Genomic DNA, 19865 nt, shown 5'->3' with positions numbered 1-19865 from the left:
ACTCTATCGCCGTTGCCGAACCCTTAATTGTCTGACTACACTCCTGAACTCCGAAACTGTACCTCATACCCAACTCTGCTATATCACCATTGCTGATCCCTTTATTTACACGGGTCCTTGTTATTGGAGTGTTTTCTATTTCCCTTGGCAACGTATCTCCAAACTCCCTATCATTTAAAGTCAACTGACTCTATCCAGAGTATCAACCACCGTGCTAGTTAGAGACACTAAAATCCTGGTGCCAGCTGAGTACCACAACCGTAACTGAAATCGTGGGAAAGGTAAGTGCCATAGGTGATTTGTGCTGCGTGGTTAGTTTTCCTCTATGTATCATAGGAACCAGACCATAAAAGATATTTCCAGCAGCTTTCACAGTGTGATAATGGTGCGGCTCTTTTCAGTTCAATTCCCACATTGTGCGCAAGTGCCGTAAGGTGTAAATATCCAAAGATAGTAGTTTACCGTGCCACTTTAATCTATAAATAAAAGATGAACCATTGTGTTTTCTTAAATAGTATAAAATAATTGTATTCCTTTTGGCATGGACACATTAAATCAAAAGCGGGAAGAGTGGAGTCTCAGGTACAGCAGAAAAGTGGTGCAAATTGCAGATATATAGCAAAAAAGATAATAAATACAATTAATGAATCAACCAATTAGCCAATCACTAACAGGTATGAGAAGAAGTATATACACCATTGGGTTTTCTAGGAAATCCTCCTAAGGGGTAAACATAAATGGAGAAAGGACAGTCTATAATTGAGAAATTCACAAATGGTGACGGAGGAAGAGGCATTGACACATGATGACCCTTTTCATTGTCTTCTCTGTCGCTTGTAGTTGGCCACATTTGGGCACTTCTAGAAATGGAGAATGATACCCCCATAGATCCTCACAGTGTGGCTGCTCTCAAACAGACTGCCAGCAAGACTTTTATGTGATGTTGGAAAAACTACATTTCCAATACTGAAAATATATTCGAAAATTGGAATAAAGATACATTTCTAATAAATGGTAGAGAATGGATGTAAATGCAGTGTAGTTCCAAAGTAAAGTTTTGATAATACATAATAATAGGTTGCATGGTTTAAATGGGTTATCCCACCAGAACAACTGATTACCTATCCAAAGGATAAGTGATAAGTGTTTGATCGGTAGGGGTCCTATTACTGGGACCCCCATTAATCACGAGAACAGGCATCCCGAGTCCCCTGTTTAAACAGAGCGGGGGTCACGCATAGACACTCTACCGCTCCATTCATGTTCTATTGGGCTTTTGGAAATAGCCTTGTACAGCGGTTGGCTATCTCCAAAATAGAAAATGAATAGAGAAGCAGCGCACATGGGTGAGCGCTTCACCGTTCAAACAGGACCCCTTTTGCTGTCAACGGTGGGGTCTCAGCGATGGGATCCCTTCCGATAAAACACTTATCACCTATTTTTTGTATAGGTAATAAGCTGTTATCGTGGGATAACCCCCTTAATGTATTCAAGTGAAGCTTGATTTTTATTTGTCCTTTGACATGATTGAAATTTGTCAGAAGTTAGCAATAGTGGGAGTACATGAGCTTAGACCTCCACGTAATGCTTAAAGTGGACCTATCATTATAATTATTTTGGAAAAAATGAGTAGCATGTGTCAATACATGAAACTTTGCTTTATATATTATTAGGGTAAAGTGGCACCTACCTCATCTTCCAGCAGTCTCTAATTCTTCTTTCCCTGTCTGCAGACTCTTTAAACTCCTGAGTCACCCAAAAAATCTGTCTAGTATAAAACAATAACAGGAGACAAGGAGGAAAGGATGGGGAGAGACTGCAGTTTCTCTCCCTCAATGTGTATAATGAAGACTGCAAGCTGTGGGGAGGAGGAGCAACAGAGAGCAGACACCTGATTGGTTCAGAGCAGACATTAAAGCCTGTCACCAGCATTTCACCTATTGAACTCTACTCACCCCTCGCTGGCCGCTGCTGTCAAAAGTTAATTTGCGTTATCCCTCCCCTCTCCTAAACTCCTCCTCTGACCATAAATAGCGGTCTGCAAACATTTTGCGCCTTTTATGGTAATAATCTGGCAGTCTCATTCGTTCCTCTTCCGAAAACTGTCCCACCCTGAATGCTGTCAATCAAAAGTAAGCTGTCAATCAAAAGTAAGGAGGCGGGGTTAACTCGGAAAGGCTTGAGAAATAAAGATATGACTCTTCGAGCGAAGCTATGACTCTTTAATGCTCATTAGCATGCAGTGCAGGAACACTAAAAAACTGAATACTAACACTACAGAGCCGACTTAGAAGATAATTATAGGTTAAATAAAAATGATTTTTCACCCACTACCATAAGGTATTGCTGGTTTAATAGGTGAGATGCTGGTGACAGGTTCCCTTTAAAACTACTACATCACACCAGACAGAAAACAAAAGGCACAAGTAACTCATCAGTGGATGAACCGAACACTGAAGGTAGTAGAAGATTGAGATGATGCATAAATGGAGTGGATGGCAGATGAATAGCATACAAGTAGTTAACAGATGAATAGACAGTGGACAAGAATTAACAGCACTTACTGACCCTATATGAATATTATTCCAAAGCAGTGTAAGACAACAGCTTTGCAGCAGACCAAATGCACAGGAAAGGCAAACAAACCAGTTAAATTACTACTCCTAAGATACACATAAAACCCACTTCACTAAAACTAGATCTCTCAGAGGACCAACAGGTTCCACAGCACAAACAAACAAAAAGACAAGAACAAAAGTTACCAAGTAGAATTTGGAAGGAGTTTAGCACATGGCAGAAACAGTATAACCAGCATCTGAGTAATCCAGGCCTGAAGTAGATATAAGCCCAAGAAAAGTTCTCCACCGTAATTAACCAGGCAACTCTAAATAATGACCAAATCCAGACTCAGACCTAGCCTAACTATGCCCAAACACTGAGATAACAGAAATCACTGATTAGCAGCAGTCCTGCTGCTAATCGTAACAGTCAAGCACTAAACCAGTTTTCTGTATCTCTGAGTTAGTGTTTCTAAAACATTATTCAAGGATCAGAATAATAATAATAATAGTAATACAAATAAATATGCCCTTAAATAATGCAATTGGAAAACTCTATTGTGCCATAATAAATACCCACAATGTTATAAAATGCAAAACTAAAACAAAAAAAGAACTTCAAATGGTCAGCTCAAACCCTTGTCCAAATCATCTAACCTATAGCTATGGACACTTCCACCAAAATTAGGTTTTGGTGGATGAGGTCTAAAAGATGATATCTGGATTCAAAAACGAATCTTGTCCCTACGCTTCATCTATCCCCCAGTTACCAAACAATAGAAGACACAGAGTCCCTTTTTTAGGCTGTTGTCATCCAAATCACAATTTTAATGAACTGTGGATTAACTTGCCCATATCCTCCTTTCTGGCCAAAATGTCAGTGTGTGAGACACCTGCCTGTTGGCAGTGTTAATCGAATGTGTACGGCACATGTGCCTCTAATCTAAGCAGGCCATATGTCCACTGTTTTTTTAAATTTTGCTTTGTTGCACGGCGCAATAATCTTATCAAGCATATATTCACGGAGCTGTGTATTTAATACGAGCAATTGTCTGATAACGTCCACCTCCTACAGATGGAATATTCTGCGCCAAGTACTCTTTGATTTAAAGACAAAGAATCAATGTGACCGGCTAAGCTACATTTCTTTGTATTGTATGATGTCATCTGGGAGAAGTGCCTTGATGGAAATGATGTTATCATGAATAATTTAATCCACAGTTATGACAATGGATTAGATCAAAGCTCTATTTGCAAAGTCTTTATTATAAATGCTTGTTAAATCTGCATGTTCATGTCTTTGAATATTTCAAACACTTTTAAATCTTCCAGAATGAAAAAGTAGAGCACGATATAATATGTACAGCAGCATTACTGAGCGTCACACTGGTGTAAATAAAAAGGGAAAACTGGGTCTCGTGTTTCAATGATTTGAGTCATATTTATTTAATAGTTTTAATTTGTCTTCGGCTCTGTTCAAATTTGCGTCATAGTTTCCATTTATAATAGAAACCATGACGCACTGACTTACAATCTGGTCCGTTGGATTCTGTAGTGGTATCCGTTATTTTGACGGGAAGAATAGTGCTGCATGTAGCATACGTAATTCTTCTTGTCAAATCTGCTGCCGATGGAGGCACCGAACAGCAGTGTGAACATCGCTAAAGAAAGGAGTATGGAGATTGTAGCCAGCGGTGTTGTAAAACTCTGAAGAAACTTGTGGAGAAGTGGGGCACTGTTGGAGGGAAGAATCCAGATACAAATAAATGTGGCCATCACTGGCATCAGAAATATATGGGCCCCATAAAAGAAAAAGGTTATGGCCTATAACTCCCAATTATGTCCATCAACTGTAAGCCCGCAGCAGGAAAAATACCCAGTTTGCTGAGGCTTTTGTTAAATGTGTGTTCTCTGACTAAATTTCTATGGAATGGCAGGTAGTATTGGTAGTGGGACCTGTCATTCCCTTCCTCACTCCAGTATATGTGTCACCCCTTGCCCAGTTATCTCTGGTGAAGCAACTGGGCTCGTTAATGAGCCATAAAATCTGCAGCAAGAGAAGAGAGGGTCAGAGCCTGGGAATCCATACAAGGATAGTGTGGAAAGCTTGATACTTATAATAGGTAACAAAACATGCTGTTTAGTTAGTGCCCAGATGGGCCAGGTGTTTGTTTTGTTTGTATGTATGCTACAAGTCTTGTATGCTGGATAAGAACTTGTTTACTGTTGGACTACAATAAAGCCAAGCGTGGACTTTAAACTTGAATGGTACCGACATTCTCATTCCGAACCGCAACCCCCCTTATGCACATATCCTAACACAGCCTATGGTTCTATTGTGGTCTATGCTCAATTCAGTAGTAGCGCTTTTTTATTGAATGCCCATTAAATTCATGTATGCACTTAATTTTGCCCCTCATAAAAACATAAGTGTAACGATGGCTCTCGTTGGTGTACTACCTCACCCAGCAAGCACAGCTCCCAGGTTACGTTTGGTATACGCTATACGGTTCCTGGGTTTGCACACTGCCGTGCCTGTGCACTTCCTTCTGCTGCTCATGTTTCTGGGTCTGCCCTCAGGGCGGGCACACGCTCACTTCTTGTATCTTACAAGAGCAGCGCGCGCACCCAAATCCATCCCCAGCTTATCCCTGTCAATCACCTACAGTTATCCAGCAAAGGTTCCTGTACGCACCTGATCCTGTCTGCTATTGCTTCCAGTTATCAGCCTGCATCCAGTAATCTGCTACTTGCCTACATCCAGTAATCCGCTACCAGCCTGCATCCAGTAATCCGCTACCAGTCTAAATCCAGTAATACGCTACCAGACTGCATCCAGTAATCCACTACCAGTCAGTATCTAGTTACCTGCTGTCCTCCGGCGTCCAGCTACCCGCTACCTGCCTGTGTCCAGCAACCCGCTACCTGTCTGTGTCCTGTGATCCGCTGCCACCTACTACTCTCACCAGTGGAGTAGCCCACTGGGTACGCAACCTGCTGGTCATTACAGTTTGCTCAGGCCATGGACCCCGCTGGCGAACCGAAAGGAGATCAGTGATCGTCAAGATCAAATACTACAGTTTATAAAGACTTTGGATGTGCAACAAAAGGTTGATCCTCCTCCAACAACTCCGCAGCCTGTACAACAACTTGCACATGGTTCAAACTGCAGCAGTTCAGGTATTCAATTGCCTCTGCCTCTTTAATTTGATGGGAACTCCAAATCCTGCTGTGGTTTCCTGAACCAGTGTATAATGCACTTTGACCTGCATGCACACCTGTCTATTTCTCACAGAGCTAGTGGCTTTCATTGTGTCTCTGCTTTCTGGTGAAGCTTTGGACTGGGTTAATCCCTTGTGGGAATGAGATGATCCTTTTTTTTTGCTACGCTTTCGTGCTGTTTTTGGAGAACCAGGACGTGTCTCCTCTGCTGCATCAACCCTACTCAAGTCTACGCCAGGGAAATATGTCTGTAGGCCAGTATGCAATACAGTTCTGCATGTTAGATTCTGTACTGGGCTGGATCAATGAGGCCCGAGTAGCTGCTTTCCTGGAAGGTCTGCCTGGTCAAATCAAAGAGGAACTTGCAGGCAGAGAAATACATGCTGCCCTGGATGCCCTAATTGTCCTGGCTACCTGTACTGACCAGTGCTTCAGGGAACATCTCAAAGATACCTACCATAAAAGAAGAGTACCACGGGTGGTGTCCTCATTTCAAGATTATTTTCTGGCCCTGTCTTATGAAGTCCCTGAGGAACCCATGCAGGTTGAGCGTCTGAAACTCTCTCCTGTGGAAAGTGAGTGTAGACGCAACACCAACCTGTGTCTCTGCTGTGGGAGTAAGGAACACTATGCCCCCAATTGTCCCTTTAAGTTGGGTTCACAGCAGCTGGGAGTTGTCAAGGTCTTAACTCTAGGCGGAGAAGATCCCTCTCCAAAGCTATCTGTTCCTGTAACCCTGTCTTCCGGTAAAACCCATGTTCCCATAATGGCTTTACTGGACTCAGGTTCTGATGGCAATTTCAAACACCAGGCTTTAGTTGATACCTACTGTGTGTTTGCAGAGACCTGTGCTGGTGGCCTCTGTTAATAGACGACATCTCCCCAAACTATTCCAATTTGTCACGGCACCCCTACAACTCCAAGTAGGGGCTTTGCATTTGGAGAAGATCACCCTGTACGTCCTGCCTGTTTCTGTCTATCCTCTGCTCTTAGGGTTACACTGGCTTTGTATGCACGCCCCACTTATCGATTGGGACTTAGGACAAATTCTCCAGTGGGGACCTAGCTGTTTATCCAGATGTCTCACCAAAGTTCATTTCACATCCCTCTTTTCTGTAACACGGAAATTTACCAGTCTACCCCCCTAAGTCTGCCGAGTCTGCTGTTTTATTGCTAAAACCCTATCACTTCACGGTTTCCCCTCATGTTGGTTCTGTGGTGCCCCTGCTAGTTAAAGACAGGCCACCAGATGCAACTTTTTATCCGATGCCCAGGAAAAAGCTGTCCAAGCTTTTTGATATTGTGTCAGACGGTGTTCCTGAAGTTTCTTAAACAATAGGTAACTCCTATTTCTTTAAAATTAGTATGACCACACATGGATAGGGGCCAAAACCAGCCCATTCTTGGGATCATATCATGTTATAGAATATTAATCTGGTAGAGTTCTGTTAAGCACAGATTCAGGTAGTGCATGAACGTCTCTTACATAGATTTGTTCCTGTAAAGAAAATCTCCTAAAGGTAAAGATTTCCCTTAATAACTCCAAATCCTTTTCTGTTAATACAAACACAATTTCCTGATATAATCATGCCATTTCTCTCGCTTTGTGATTTAGCACGGGATCAGTCATTTCTTGGTATGTGACTTAATTCCATTTATTTTTAAAGATGGTGTTTAAGAGAGAGAATGCAGGAAACGATGTATTTGACTGCAGTAGTTTTCCTTTTATTCTCACTATTGCGATACTGGGTTGGTTACACGTTTGCAAAATTCAACCTAGATGCATATGTTCTCTATATCTTAAAAAAATGATCTTCAATCTCATTTGTCTGTGAACAGAATGGCATAATTGCACTTGGAATGCTGACAGCACCTTTCAATGTCATGTGCAGCTGTGTCAAGGCTGGCTCCATGAACCATAATGGTCATAAATATGATTAACAAGCGAGTCTTTGTTCTCTAATGACTGCAATCGTATGGCCAATGGAGGTTTACACTATTCTTACAAAGCATTTATAAACCATTATCCACACTGCTCTATCCTCCAGACTATGTACACTATACTACACTTTTAATGAGACTTTATTGTATCTACCAGAACATGGGTGGAAAGTTGTGGAGTCATATATTCCGATATAGGAATGACTCAATCAATCAACAAATGTGGCTCCTAACACTGTATACAATATTCTAATATGGAATATCCCAATATAATGGGAATGCAGACCTTACAACAGAACTAAGATTCTCTGAAAATACATTTTTCTAATTTATTCCATACTTTATGCTATCACATTGTTTAAACTGGACGTAAACCATATCTCCCAACCGTCCCGTCTTTTGCAGTATTACCCTTCGAAATAGGCCTGAAAGGGGAAGATTTTGTGCAAATATGCTCAAAAGTGGGTTTTTATGGTTGGTCCTGGGCAGATCGGGAAAGAGCTTAACACTGTCCCACTCATGGGGATTCAAATGTTAAGAGGTATGCGCAGATACCTAATAACCAATGTTATTGCCAATAATATATGCTTGTGTGGCTATGGTAAGAAACGGCAATCTGGTTTACTGTTCTTAATATTAAAAAATGATCTGTCAGTTATTCTGATATGTCTGTTTTAGAAAATACTTGTATACCCCTTAAAATAACATTACTGGATCTTCTTTTGTTAGAACCCTTTGTTATTCCTCCTGGAAATGTATGAATAAATTGACAACTGGGCGTTACCATTGCCAATGGGGCATGTCCCTTCACAGTCTGACATTGTCCAATCAGTACTGACACTATCAGACTGTGTAGAGATACACCTTATTGCCAAGGGCACTGAATGGTGACACCCAGTTGTCAATTTGTTCATACATATTTAATATGAATAACAGAGGTTGAGAAAAGGTTGACTAAAACAGACATATCACCAGAGCTTACCGGTACATTGTAATGTACACAATCACCGTAACTGTACAGGTTTACCTATGATGCTACTCCTCAATAGCCTACACCACCAAAGCTGTGAATGGTGTGACAACAAGCCTGACATAACTGCATGTGAGCTGGAATGAGTGTCTGATCTACACCAATGGTCCTGTGTGTACTGGTGGCCAATGAGCCATAAAAAGGTTATTCGTCTCTGCCTACTAAACGAAATTGATAAATAGACCCCTTGTATTTTTTATTCATATATGTGAAGGAAGAGAACTAGAGGAAAGTTCCACCTCAAGGCTATATGTACAATGCTTTATTACAAATCAGTAATGCGGCACCTATAGACTGCTATGAGTCCAATATGGAGGAATTTATGGTTTTTATCCTATGGATACATATACAAAAAAATGTGTGTATGCTGCTTTATGGAGGTATGCATTGCTTCTAGGGTAGAATATGAGGTCTCAAGATGTACACGTAAGTCTGTAATATGGACCCGCAGAGACCATAGGGGGAATTTAATAAGACTGGCGTTTTGTATCCCAGAGTTAATCTAAAGAAGGTTGGTGTAAAATGTGCTTAATTTATTGAGTTTAATTCATGTAAAATCATACAATATAAAACCATTGGGGCCTCCAGTATTGGGATCTTCAGCATTCAGCTTGTTGTGAGGAAAAGCAGTCATTGGACAGGGGTTGTCCAAAGTGGACTATCACTTTAATGTCCTTGGGTGGAGATTTACTTACAACGCCAGTCTAAAATCAAGACAGGCTGGAGTAAGATGCGCTTAATTTGTTAAGAGGCGATTGCACTATACATTCCCCGTATTATGTAATTTTTTACGGAGAATTGGAGGGTCGCTTTAAGTGCTGTACTATGCAAAAGCTCACATAAGATTCTGTGTTCTGTCAATACTTAGTATCTGTCACTCATCATATTACATAGAGGCTGAGATAACATATGACAAGTACAGTACTGAAAGATAATTGGAATATTGGTTATATTTCCTGACCTATCATATAAGAAATAGTCAATCTTACATATACATGTGTGTGTGAGTCTATATACAGTAAGCGTGTGTGTGTTTTATATGTATGTGTATATACTGTATATATATGTAGTTAGTGATATATTGTGCGATTATAACAGCATGTTGAAATTCTTGGTTATGTAAACAGCTTGAGATGAAAAATACAGATTGGAAAAGATGAACATGAATATGTAGGCGTGGAGTTTGGCAGAGAACATTTAACCTGATGCCTATGACAAATTGAACTCTGAATATAAAACAAGATCTTTCTAATGAAAATTTATTAAGCGGATTCAGGATTAGTGGCCAAGTTCAGATCTCTGAATTCCTCTATCAATTGGAAGGTGAAACACACACACATATATATATATATATATATATATATATATATATATATATATATATATATATATAAATGCCAAAAGCCCGAACACAGCACTCCCATAACACTGTAAATAAGGCCATGTGCACGTTACCGCATGGGATGAAACAATTACTTGACTTGAAATGGATAACAGAGAACGTAGAAAAAGTAATAGCACCAGGACTTTAGAGTAGATAAGGGCCTGTTCACATCAGCGTCAGGGGAACCCATCTAAGGAAAGGCAAACGGAAACCATAGCTTCAGTGTGCATTACCATTGGTTTCCGACTTCTGTTTACAACTGCGCTATTGTTTTCACCAAAAAAACGGAAACCTTACGGAACGGAGACAAACGGAAACCATTTGCTACAGATGCATTACCATTCAAATCAATGGTAATGCAAACGGAAGCTATGGTTTCCGTTTTCCTTTCCGTTGTTGGGTTCCCCTGATGGAAAGGTCTGATGGTACCCATCAAGGGAATCCAGACACTGATGTGAACAGATCCTAAGAAGGTGTTAGTTTAATCACTACAAAAGTGAGCGACGTTTCGGTTCACATTAGAACCTTTCTCAAGCCTGAGAAATGTTCAAGTTTGAGAAAGGCTCTGATGTAAACTGAAACATCGCTCACTTTTGTGGTGATTAAACCAACCCCTTCTCATCCACTCTGAAGTCCTGGTGCTGTTACATTTTCTACATTCTCAGTTTTATTCATATATATATATATATATATATATATATATATATATATATATATATATATATATATATATATATATATGTATATATATATACACTACGTATTCATATCTTTTTTTTTTTTATGATCTGAACAAAAAGAAATTGGTGAGTCCTGCCATGTTATTGAAGTCTGCACTGAGTGTGCCATGTAATGAAATGTCCAAACTACTGCTATTATGACTGCTTATCACATGATGATGACAGCAAGGGGCCAATCCGGAAATCACGTGGTGCTTTTCTGTTTTAAATCATACTTTTTACTGCTGTTGCGCGAAGTGCTTCCGCGTGCTGCGCGTGATTTTCACGCACCCATTGACTTCAATGGGTGCGTGATGCGCGAACAACGCACAAATATAGGACATGTCGTGCGTTTCACGCAGCAGATATACGCTCGGTGAAAATAACGGACTGTCTGAACGACCCCATTGACTAACATAGGTCCATGCGAGGCGCGTGAAAATCACGCGCGTTGCACGGACATATTACACTTTCGTCTAAGTAAGCCCTTACTGTGAGAACTGTGAATCTATGGAATAGTCTACCGCAGGAGCCGTCACAGCAGGGACAGTAGATGGCTTTAAAAAAGGCTTAGATAATTTCGTAGCATGAAAAAATATCAGCTCCTATGGCAATGTGTAGAATTTTTGTTTCATCCCTTCCGTTTTTCCCGTCCCTTGGTTGAACTTGATGGACATGTGTCTTTTTTCAACCGTACGAACTATGTAACTATCATACTTACCCAGAACTCTCACCTTCTTCCTGCAGTCCGGCCTCCTGGGATGACATTTCATCCCATGTGACCACTGTAGCCAATCACAGGCTGCAGCGTCACATGGCCTGCAATCATCTTAGGAGGCCGGACTACGCGCAGAAAAGAGGGAAGGGGTAAGTATGGATGTTTTATTTTTCTCCCATTCGCAGCGGAAATTCAGTTTTTCAGACTGAAGGTGCTGCGGTTCCAGGTCGGATACGATGCACAATTTTTATGCAGCGTATACAACCCGTGGGAACCTGGCCTGAAAGGAGTTATCTGGGACTTTAAAATGTATGGCCTATGCTTAGGATAGGCCATCACTTGAATTTGACAACTCTGCAATACCTTGCACAGCCGCTACGAAAGTAATGGCATGTGCAAGTTACGAATAAAAATGAAAAACATGTAAACAATGAAGAGACTGCAGCGCTCGTACGCACGAACGACATAGCCCCTTTAAACAGCTGATCGGCAGGGGTGCCAATAGTCTGACCTACACCAATCTAAGAACAGGCCATCAATTTTAAAATCCCGGATAACCCCTTTGATGTAAAATCATATCATTTAAAGCGATCCCGGCCACGCGCGAGAAATTTGGCACAACAACTGCGACCGTGTGCCATCTATTACCCCATCGGACAAAAAATTAAAAAAAAGTATGCACACCTCACCGCTTCCTCAGCATGTGGCGGCTCATACAAGGTCCTGATGTCGAGCAGCACCAGCCTTATATACAAAGCAGAGCTCTGACGTCATCAGTGCTGCGTCACATACAACATCCTGACACTACACGGCGCGCGCTGAGGGGAGAAGAGGAGCGGTGAGGTGAGCATTCATTTTTAATTTAATTTAATTTATTTAACTGTTTGAAGGGGGTTGGTGGTCCGATTGGGGATGGGCAAAGTACGGGACTAGGCACAGGCCTCTACCTTGCTAGGCCCAACAGTGTGAAATATTCACTATAATTTTCACTATAATTTATGCCAGTTTTCTGGCTTTTAGGTTCCAGTCATCCAACCCACACACATACATTTACTTGTTATCCTGTTTGGTTGTTCCCAAGTTCTGCTACCTAGGGTCAAGGGTTCCAAGTCTTTCTTTTTGTTTTTGAGATTTGTGGTTGTGAAGCATCTATGTCAATACCTTTAGTTCAAAGATGTCAATGCAGTACTTGACTTCTTGAGTCTTTTAGAAGAGGGCTTTTTCGTACCTTTTTCTGAGGACCACGCATCAGAGATTTTTAAGCTAGTGTTGATGTTAATGACCCCGCCATAGACTTGATTAAGGTTTCAAAGAGATTATCCAGTCCCCTAGCTGGATAATCATTGTGGGCCCCTCATATAAAAATAAAACCATTGGTGTGGTTTTTCCTGCCTGGAGTGAAGTGGTCGGGCAGACCCTGGTGATATCAACAGCTTGCGCCCCCTGCTCCATAGGTATGATACCAGCACAATTAATTAAGGGAAGCGTCTCATACTTCTGCTTCCCTCATATTTCCCATGCATAGAAGCAGTAAACTGAATTCATGGCCACTAGAGCAATCCTATTGAATAAAGAATGGCAGGGGAGAATAAAACTATTCATTGTTAACATTATATGTAAAGTACGGACAGTTACTTTAATGTCCAAGCCAAAAGCCAAAGTGCAAACATATTAGAAGAGTGCTCAAGTCCAGGCCAAACTAGTGACCATGGAGATCCCTGCTCATGAACCCCACTGATCATCACTCTATGATATGTCAGAAGTTTGTAAGCAAAGCAGATGGTTGCTTTGAGCTGTACTCCGCAAGGAAACAATTATGAATTAATTATTAACTAGAGGCATCAATGAAGCTTGAGCTTGAGTCATCGGGCTTAGCGTCATCACGGGCTCATAGTAAATTAATAGTGATAATGTTCCTCAGCTGCTATATGGCTGCCCTTACTGCATGTAGGAGACCGGTAAACTTCATTTCTACTGCGTAGATGACTTCCATTCTTGGTAAGTATAAGCACTAGAGTCCTGCTCGGTCTAAATGATGAAAGTGCTTTGTCTGAAACCTTGCTATTCCCAGCAGAGATGTTCATGTGTAACACAACTCTATCTGCCCTTGCTGTGACGGCTACGTCTTGGGCCAGAGACCACAATCTGTCCTTAAACTGAACCACAGAACATCTAATAAAATGTTGAGTGATAAAAACAATTGTGGTGTGCTGCAGGAATGAAAATCCACCATTAGAATCAGGGTATGTTTACACGCAAACTCCAAAACGTTTGAAAATACGGTGCTGTTTTCAAGTGAAAACATCTCCTGATTTTCAGACGTTTTTGTAACAACTCGCGTTTTTCGCAGCGTATTTTATGGCCGTTATTGGAGCTGTTTCTCAATGGAGTCAATGAAAAACGTCTCCAAAAACGTCCCAAAAAGTATCCTGCACTTCTTTTTCGGGGGCGTCTTTTTATGCGCCGTTTTTTGACAACAATGCGTAAAATTAAGCCTCGTGGGAACAGAACACCATAAATCCCATTGCAAGCAATGGGCAGATGTTTGGAGGCGTAATAGTGCCGTTTTTTTCAGGCGTAATTCGAGGCGTAAACGGCCCGAATTAAGTCTGAAACCACTGCGTGTGAACAGACCCTCACACAAGCCATAGAATGAAATTAATAATTTTTTGGATGTTGCTGTCTTTATTATTTGATCACCGAGAAAAGAATACTCTCTGGACATTTGCATTGAAATGAGTATGCAAAAGACTGTGGAGCAACAAGATTCATGAGTGCAGCACATCCTCCACGCACCCTGGATTCATAGTGCGCTACTTGATACAGCAGAAAACCCACTGAGAATAAATGAATCTGGACCATCTGTGCTTCGAATGCCAGCGGGACAAAGACTTCTCTACAGACCTACTTCACTGAGTTCTACATTGAAATAACAGAAGAATAAGGTCATCTATCAGTTAGTCGACTAGAAATGAATACACAAGCTCTTCCTATTATGTAGGATGCAAATAAGATCGCTGTATTCATATTTTTATATAATGGCTATATAGAAAATATTTTCACCATATAGGAAAGGAAAATATAGGAAAATATCTCACCCCGTAACCAAAATTAAATTCACAGTATGTACTGCGGTCCTGGGTCCTTCTGTATGGGCTTGTCCACATGTAACAGAATTGCTGCGTAATTTCTGTACCGAATTGCGGATGGAAAATACGCAGCGAAACACAGTAGCAGCAAAGTGGGTGAGACTTAACAAATGTCATCCACACGCTGCGGAAAAATTCTGTCCAGAAATTCACCTGCGGTGCGTAATTTTAGTTCCACATCATGTCAATTAGTAATGTCAATTAGTAATTTTTGTACTGAGTAATTTTCTGCGGAAATGCTGTAAAAATTCTTACAGGGGGGGGGGGGGGGGGATTACATCACAGGAAGAAGAAATATCACCATCACACTGCCCTTGAAAAAAAATGCACCAAAAAAACACAGCAAAAATCCACAATATTTGCTGCAGTAAAAATGCATGAAATGGTGTGGATTTTCCGCAGCGGATTGTCTGCTAGTTGATGCGTAAATGTTGCAGAAATTTTCTGCAACAATTCTGTTACATGTAGACAAGCCCTTTAAATAAATGTGAAAACTTGAGTTGCGGGCGTGGCTTGGACATGGCGCTGACAAGACGTGCTGCTTGAGAGCTCCGTTCCTGCACTTCCCTAACCCGCTCATAAGCACATTAATAAGCAATATTTTATCACCCTGATGGTCAGGAAATTCAAGGCTTCCACGGGGACTCCCTACTGTACACGGCAGATGTCTTCAGCCGGCTCTATCCAGAGATTTCTGACCGACGCTGCATCGGGAACATCATCCAAGATGGCGCCGCTGGAAGGGAGGCGAGATGGCGCCGGGACTTCGCTTCCAGAGGGGCTATCATCTGCGGCCGGTGTAGCTGCATCAGGTACCGCTAGTACCTTCCCCTCGATATCGGGCTCTCAGGGGCAGTTTCCCTCCTTGCTGGATGGGATTGAGCCGTGCTCTTTTGGGGCTGAGATGGCGCTGCCTACGCGGGACTGTTTGCCACGTGGTGCCTGTAATGGCGGCCGGGTTTCTCCCTTATCCTCCCCTCATGTGCTGGGGCCTGCAATTCTGCCTTCTACCTCTCCCAGAGATATGGTTATCCATCCCTCCTCTCATTTTGGTGTTACTGCTGTCCTAGGGGATGATTTACAGGGCCTGAGACGACAGCTATCAGCATTGCCCACTAAACAGGACATGGAGCGTTATGTAAACCGCCTGGAGACGACATATAAATCGGAAATACAATCTCTTACTACCAATTTATCTCAATTGTCCGATCAAGTACAGCGGATGGAAAGCGATGTATCCAATATTACACAGCAACAAGTTTCTCATGCCGACCGATTAGATCAGCACTCTCAGCAGATCCACACATTATTTAATCTTGCTGAGGATCATGAGAATCGCAATCGCCGTAATAATATTCGGCTGAGGGGCATTCCTGAGGATATCTCTCCGGGTCAACTCATTCCTGCTTTACAGTCTCTGTTTAATTCTTTACTTGGGCGCCCTGCTGACGATCCCTTGGAGCTGGATAGAGCACACAGAACCTTAGGTCCGCGCAGCCCGGATCCTGATAGGCCTAGAGATGTGCTATGCCGTGTCAATTTTTTTTCTCTTAAGGAGCAGATCATGAGGAAGGCTCGAGATAAAGGCGAGGTCTTATTACAGGGAGTCAAGATCCAGCTGCTGTCTGATTTGTCCAGAATGACTCTGGACAAGCGCCGGGTGCTACGTCCTTTACTGGACGTCTTGAGAGAACATGAGATTTCCTATTCCTGGGGTCACCCCTTTCAGTTGCAGGTTCGCAGGAATGGGGCACTGCTGAGTGTTCGGGACCCGGGGGACGTTCCAGATTTCTGTGATGCTCTCCGCTTGCCTAGAGTCTCTCTCCCGGATTGGCCTTATGTTCCCATCCCGCCGCCGCGTCCACGGTCACGCAGGCGAGGTCGTTCTCCTGCTTCTCCTATGAGGCGTCATGATGGGCGTCCAGCGGAGCCGATGTGATGCCCTTTTAATGTCTCTGAATTGCAGCCTGCTGTCGGAGTTTAATTACAATGTTTATTGCGTTTATCAGCTGAAGCAATTATATTCGTAGTTACATATGGTCATTACTGAGTGGGTCTGCATTATGCTTCACAGGTGATTGCTGTTGGAGGCCTGGGGGTCACTAATAGCGGTCGATTGCCACAATTGCGAATGTATTTTTTCTTATTAATTTTCTTTATTGCTAAACCTGTTTGTACATTTATGCTGATAATGAATGCATTCAGGGGTGTTCGCGGTTGGGGTTTCTTTAAGGCCCTATTAACAATGTAACTCCTTAATTAATTATTTTTGGGTAACGCAATAAGTGCCTTGGTTTTCCTTTTGTGTTATATCGTTATTTGCTATATAAAATTTGCTGGGTTGGGGGGTGCGGGGCGCTGGCTAGACCTTGTCCTGACACTCCTCCTCTTAGGGTTTCACTGGTTATATCCGGTGTATATTGGATTGTTTCTCCTTGATTAGATCAAGGAGTGGGTGCTTGTTTCACCCGCTTATTTGTCCTTGTTGTCGTGTCTCCCTTCCTTGTCTGTCCCGTCCTTTTCTTCATTGTTATAGCATATTTCTTGATTTGCTAGACATACGTGCGTTGGAAATGGCGCAGCTGAAAGTCTGTACCTTTAATGCTAGAGGGCTTAATGTCCCGGAAAAACGGTCGCAGATACTGTATAATATGCACAAAGAACGGGTAAATATCCTGTTTTTACAGGAGACTCATTTTCAGGTGGGCCACACTCCACAGTTTACAAATCACTATTATCCAGTGTGGTTCCACAGTACCAACCCGGAATCCAAGTCCAAGGGCGCTAGTATTTGTATACACAAGTCACTCTCTCATAAACTGGTAGACGTTCTGGTTGACCCGGGTGGTCGGTATGTGTTTCTCAAACTGTCCATTCGGAATAAGCTGTTCACCTTGGCTAATATGTACCTCCCCAATCAGGATCAGGCGCGAGTATGTTGTGGGTATTTGCGGAAATTGGAAGAGTTCACGGAGGGAGTTTTGATTGTGGGTGGTGATTTTAACCTGACGTTCGATTCTAGGCTTGACACCTCCTCGGGCAGGTCTGCGGTACCGAAATCCCATTTGGGAGCCTTGAAAACTGTGATGCATTCCATGCAATTGATTGACGTGTGGAGGATTCTTCATCCTCAGGTAAGAGAATACACTTACTTCTCCCCGCTACACAATATGTATAGTAGACTGGATGCCTTTCTTATTAGCCACCATTTGCTTACCTGGCAACCTATTTCGGAGGTGGGCCCTATGGTTTGGTCGGATCATGCCCCTGTATTTCTAACACTTACGTTTCCTAGTTCAGTACCCAATTTCCAATCTTCGAAACTTAGTGATAATTTACTGGGTGACTCAGTGTGTGTGTCAGCCCTTAAGGACTCACTTAACAGTTCTTTTGAGGTACACACACGTGGCACTACCCCATTACCACTGCAGTGGGAGGCGTTAAAGTGTGTAGTCAGGGGAGTTCTGATCCAACATGGGGCTCGGTTGAAGCGGAAAAAGGGGTAGCCATTACGCGGCTCCTTGCTTAGATACGGGACCTGGAATCCCGCCATAAACGAGTGCTTTCCTCACAGTTATTTGCGGAACTCACTGCAGCGAGAGAATCCTTGCGTTCTCTGATCGACCAGTCACACGCTCGATTCAGGGACCGTATGCGAAAACACTCGTACGAATTTGCAGATAAATGTGGCAAGTCTCTAGCACGGATACTACATCCTCGCACCCAGGCGTCGTATATCCCTAAAATTACTTCCCCCTCGGGTGGTGAGGTTCATGATCCGGTGGGGATCACCGACTGCTTCAGACAGTATTACTCGGCATTATACAATCTTAAAGGCCATTTTCAGGATATGCAGGTGGATGCGTTACGTGATAAAATAGACCGGTATGTACATGACACTGCGCTGCCGTCCTTGGGGGGCGGGGAGGCTTTGGGACTCGAGGAGGATTTTTTGGAAACGGAGGTGGAGCGTGCTATTGGGGAATTCCCCTTGGGCAAAAGTCCAGGACCCGATGGGTTCAATAATAAATTCTATAAAACATTTAAGGATCAATTGGCTCCGTTCTTGACGAAAGTTTTTAATTCAGTGTCTTCCTCGTGTCCCTTTGCACCCCAGTCGCTTGAGGCTCATATTACCCTTTTACCAAAACCGGGCAAAGATCTGACGGTGTGCGCAAACTTCCGACCAATATCATTGATAAATGTAGATGTTAAGATTTTTGCGAAGTTACTGGCCTCTCGACTCTCGCCTCTCTTACCAGATTTGGTCACAGATGACCAGGTGGGGTTTGTGCGCGGCAGAGAAGCACGGGACAACACTAACAAGACCCTCCTTTTAACATCATACTGCCAATCCCATAAGATACCGATGTGTTTACTCTCGGTCGATGCGGAAAAAGCATTCGACAGGGTACATTGGGTGTTTCTCTGCAGTGTCCTGACACAGGTTGGCCTTGGCGCCGTTATGGTGAATAGGATTATGGCATTATATCAAGGGCCTACGGCCCGGGTTCGAGTTAATGGGTTGTTATCTGACTCTTTGTCTATTTCTAATGGCACGAGACAGGGGTGCCCACTCTCACCTTTACTCTATGTTTTGGTCATGGAATACCTGGCCGTGGCACTGCGGAACAACCCTAATGTTAATGGCGTCTGTGTTGGCACAAAGCACCACAAACTAGCATTATATGCCGATGATCTCCTCGTGTACATTACAACTCCCATGGTTTCCTTGCCATCTTTGACTGGGGAATTCGAGCGTTTTGGCCATGTGAGCAATTTCAAAGTCAACTATTCCAAATCGGAGGCATTGAATATATCTCTCGATTCTACCTTAGCCACCCATCTCACTCGGGTTTTCCCGTTCAAATGGCAATCTACATCTCTAAAATACCTGGGGGTGCAAATTCCCACACACCAGTCGGATCTGTTCGCTTTGAACTACACACCCATTCTGCAGCGCACCTTGAAGGATTTAATGGCGGATGGTGGGAATCGCATATCGTGGTTTGGGCGCATTAATGCGGTAAAAATTGACATTTTACCCAAATTCCTTTACATATTCCAAACTGTCCCTATCATGATTCCAACGAGCTTCTTCCAAGTTTTGCATAGGGCCATAACTAAATTTGTTTGGGGCTCCT

General features: G+C 42.6%; 1 protein-coding gene across 2 annotated transcripts in view; it reads right to left on the bottom strand.

Annotated features, from left to right (window-relative positions):
* The window catches only part of FRY (FRY microtubule binding protein), a 420217-nt gene that overhangs the window by 373268 nt on the left and 27084 nt on the right, over window positions 1-19865 (bottom strand). The window lies entirely within an intron of this gene.

Source organism: Rhinoderma darwinii, chromosome 2 (genome assembly GCF_050947455.1).
Source record: "Rhinoderma darwinii isolate aRhiDar2 chromosome 2, aRhiDar2.hap1, whole genome shotgun sequence".
Lineage (NCBI taxonomy): Eukaryota > Metazoa > Chordata > Amphibia > Anura > Rhinodermatidae > Rhinoderma > Rhinoderma darwinii.
The sequence above is the reverse complement of the archived record's forward strand: the minus strand, read 5'-3'. Positions and strand labels throughout refer to the sequence as shown.